The sequence below is a fragment of the Pleurodeles waltl genome, chromosome 5, assembly GCF_031143425.1.
Source record: "Pleurodeles waltl isolate 20211129_DDA chromosome 5, aPleWal1.hap1.20221129, whole genome shotgun sequence".
Lineage (NCBI taxonomy): Eukaryota > Metazoa > Chordata > Amphibia > Caudata > Salamandridae > Pleurodeles > Pleurodeles waltl.
In genome coordinates this window covers 1,338,075,148-1,338,079,552 of record NC_090444.1, presented here as the reverse complement: position 1 = coordinate 1,338,079,552, position 4,405 = coordinate 1,338,075,148, and the positions used below count along the sequence as shown (strand labels likewise).

At 50.3% G+C, this 4,405-nt stretch overlaps 1 pseudogene; it reads right to left on the bottom strand.

Annotated features, from left to right (window-relative positions):
- Window positions 1-2,674: 2,674 nt before the first annotated feature.
- LOC138297566 (U2 spliceosomal RNA) lies at window positions 2,675-2,854 on the bottom strand (annotated as a pseudogene).
- Window positions 2,855-4,405: the final 1,551 nt, after the last annotated feature.

The window sequence follows — 4,405 nt, the reverse complement described above, 5'->3', positions numbered from 1 at the left end:
GCGTTCTACTTCCAACTTTTCTTCCATTTCCACTATGTGTCTCTCAATCTGAGTCACCCCCTCACTGTCCTTTTCCCCTTCTTCCTCCATCCCTACATCTAGGGGTTCCTGTCCTGGTGGAATGGCCCACTTATCAGAGTCATCCATGGACTCTTCCCCATCTGAAGAGTCTGGACTTCAGAACTTACCCTTCAATTTTGTCTTTTGTTGGACTGTGATCTCACTATCCTCATGGTCTCCCCTTGCACATCCTGAAGGCAATTGTACAAAAGCACTATCTGACAGCTCCAGCACACTTTCGTCCCCTGAACTAAGTGCTTTCTGTCCCCCTGCTTGCCCCTGACAACCACTCACGCCTTCACCAGCATCATCATTAAGTCTTTCCTGACTCCTTGTGATACATTCTTTCACCTTATCAGTTTCCTCACAATTTTCCTTAGTTTGTCCATCTGTGGGTCCTTGATCTTTTTGCCTTTCTTTTGCCTCCCTTACCATTTCTTCCCCTACTACCTGAATACTTACCTCACCCCCTGCAGTACCATTGGTGCCAACTCCTTCTACAGGCCATAGTGGTTTCTTTAATTTATTCGCAAAAGACATAGGGCAATCACGGTACAAGTGTCCTTCCTTCCCACACAAATTACACAACTTTCTTTCTTCACATTCCTTTGCCACATGCCCCTCCCTTCCACAATTGGAGCAAATCAGCTTTTTGCATTCCGCCTGTATGTGATCTCTCCCCCCACATTTCCTACACAGCTTAGGTTGACCAGCGTAAAAAACCAAAACTCTATTTGCACCCAACATAAAGGAAGGTGGTAGATGGCACAAACCTCCCATCCCAGTCTGATTTACTTTCAATTTAACAGCTATTTTCCATGACCCATTCCAAATTCCCAAAACGTCACGCACTTTTTCAAGATTATGGACAGTTTCGCAATTCCTTTTTAGCCACATCAAAATATCATGTTCACTTACAGTTTCATTATAAACTTTAAGTACAAGCATTTTTGAACTTACGTCAGTGAGACCATCAACATTAAAGCAAGCCAATTCATTTTGCCCACGTTCCTTCTCATATATAGCCCAGAAATTATTAAAACAAACTACAGATTGAAAACTGACATCCCACCCATTACCAGCAGGCAGTGCTATAACACAGAATAAATCACATGCTTCAATATGTAACAACTTTTGTAAAACAACTTTCACAAAATCAACTCTCGACATTACTAGTTTCTTTTCACCTACCAGAAATTCCTGCTTGATCGTGAAGCGCACACAAAAGTGCCTTCTCACCCCCACTCTGGGGCTTGTCTGCGACATTCTGCAAAAAAGAAAGGGAGCAGGCTAGAAGGGAAAGGGCTAAAGAAAGTCAGAAAGCTAGGGTAGAAAGAAACAAAAGAAAAGAGAGACAGTTGTACCTGTGCCTGTAAACAGTATGCACACAACATACATTCCCTTAAGCTGCCCCCTCTCCTCCTGCACCCCCACCAGCAAAGACCCCCCTCCCCGAGCACCTAGGCGCCAAGGGTTGAGAGCCCCCACCGGCGGGGCACAGAGGAGAGGAATACACAAGAAAAATACAAAAAAGTAATTCCCCAAATGCTTGAAGCCCAAATCGCTTCACAGAACTCCCCCTCTGCCGCTACCGACCGCCACAGAGCATCAGCCTTGCCCCGGACATGCCAGGGAACGAAGGCCCGTCTCCATGACAGTGGCCGCAAACAAAGAAAGAGCTTCCTCCAGCTATGGATACTGCAGCCGACTATGCGCAGCCTGGCCCCGGACAAGCCAGGGAAACGCAGGCCCAGCACACCCAGACCACAGCAACCACAACCAGCCCCAGACAGACCAAATGCAGCAAGCTACACTTGATCTTAGCCAAAAGGCCGAGAAGCGATAACCCGAAGAGGGGCCAGAATTCTCACCTCACCGGCCGGTCTCCCTGGCTGACTCGGGCTGGCGCCGTCCTTTCCTTGGCCGTTCACGGGCCTTTCGCCTCTTTTCCCCATCTCTTGGCAAGAGCTCAGCCAGTGACAAAAGGAAAAAGAGGCCCTGGCGTCGGGGGCGGGGGTCTTCCGGCTCCCAGAATCCTCAGCAGTCGCCTCATTATGCGTCCATTAGCATACCCACGTTGCCCAGTTTCTAGTTTTTGCATGCCCCTCCCCTTCCTGTCCACTGCCTCCAGCCCCTTGGTCGGGAGGCCTGGCCACCCTGGACAGCACCCTGGCAGCAAGTGGCCGGCACCTCGCCCTCGCTTACCCAGGACTCTGTTGCCCTGTAGCTTAGGCCTATAGATAAGGCTCGGCCGTTCGTGGCCGTTCGGGGGCAGGCAAAGAAGGCAAAGGACTCTGCCTCTTCCTTCTACCCAGAGAAGGCATGGACAGTGTCCAGCTCTTCTGTTCTGCCACAGGCAGCTCCCCCCCCCGTCTCTCTCTCTCTCTCTCTCCCTTCCTTATTTCCTTCCTGTCTTACCAACGCGGTAGGGCTAAAACAAAATAAATAATTAAATAAATCAATCAATCAATCAATAAATAAAACAAGACACGGCTGCCACAAAGTGGCCAGGTTGGTTTTATTTACACCCAAAGACATTAGCGCCACTTTACAGAAAGCCAGTGAAACGCTCCTTTTGCATCTTTTTTTTCAACAGCATGTGTTTCCCCGGGTGGGGAAGTGCACCATTCCTGGAGGTACTGCAATACCAGGTTGATGCGTGGAGTGGACAGAGCAAGCTCCTATTCCATCTCCCTGTTCCAAAAATCAATTTAATATATGGTCCCCAGATAGAGGACGTATCAGATATTAAACTGATAAGAACAGATTGTTTTTCCAAATGTCAGGAATTTGTGCTTTGGTTCAGATACATACAATCGTCACCGTACACAAATACCTATTTGATCGTAAGTCGTAGGTAACAAGCTTGACAACATGTGCACAAGCTATCCCTTTGACCTTTTACCTGTTAAGGAAAAAGGTCACGTTAATCAAAAACATTACATTTACATCACTTTACATTTACTACACCTGTCTTCATCTGAGTCCTCTCCGTTCGCCTTTCGGGTCCTGAAGAGAAAAAAGTAGACAACAGGTTAGTGGACCCTCCGGGGCGGACCCCTTCAGGTTTCATCGTCGCTGTCGTCGTCTGATCCGTCCAGTGCTGCGTAGTCACGCAGGAGGCTGTGGATCATCTTCCGGCAGACCAGGGTCGATGTCTCCTTCTTCCCTACTACCAGGCGGTTTCTGGAAAATAGGAGAACATCTTTAAGGCAGCACAGGAGCCTCCAGCAGCCCTGGAGGTCTCTGAGTGCGTGGGAACCGGGGAACAAACCATACATTACCGAGTCTGCGGTGATGCATGTTGTTGGTATCCAGGCCCCAAGCTCCGTGCTTAGGGCCTTCAGAAGGTCCTGGGCGTAGGCGCATTCCCAGAAGAGATGGTAGGTCGTCTCATCTGCGGTGCATCCTCTTGGGCAGGACTTGTATCGGTTGAGCCCTCTTGCGTGCATGAAGGCTCTCACTGGCAGGCCTCCCTGGATGGCCATCCACGCAATGTCCTTGTGTTGGTTGGTCAGGCGTTTGGAGGCCACGTTTCTCCAGACGTGGTCCGCTGTGGCTGAGGGGAGGGCACCGATTGGTTCGCTGACGTCCCTCGCACGGATCTGTCGGTGGATGATCTTTGGAGTCCACTGCGTCGGGGCTGGTGCCGCCGGACCGTGCTCCTTGATGAACTTCTCCACTTCTTTGTAAAACCATGGGGTTTCCCAGTTGTAGGGGACTGAGCTGTCCCATTCTGCCCAACCAAGTCTCCTCCACGTCGGTAACAGAAAGAACCGTGCCATCAGGAAGCCGGCGTGGCTTTCATCTTTTGCCCTCAGGGTGTTCCTCACGCAGTGGCATACGAAGGTTCCCCTCAGGATGGTGGCGATGTCCGGCACTCCTTTGCCTCCTTTGTCGTGTGTTTTGAACATCACCTCCCTCTTCACTCTATCCATCTTGGAGTTCCAGATGAAGTAGAAGATCATTCTCGTGATGGCCTTGGCCGTTCGAGGCTGCACTGGCCATACTTGTGCGATGTATAGGAGCACTGGCAGGGTCTCGTTCCGCAGGACCAAAGACTTCCCTTCGATCGTCAGCTTCCGGAGGCTCCAGAGTCCCAGCTTCTGCTTCGTCTTTGCCAGTCTTTCTTCCCATGATTTCTCTGCCGCGCCTTTTCCGCCGAACCAGACTCCAAGGATTTTCAGGAAATCCTGCTTGATGGGGAATGGCAGTGGGTCTCTGGTGGGGGTCCAGTGGCCGAAGAGTAGGGTTTCTGACTTGGCGCTGTTTATCTTTGCTCCTGACGCCTTCCCAAACTCGATACAAGTCTTCTCAAGTTCCTTTATGGAGTGCCCGTCCGCAC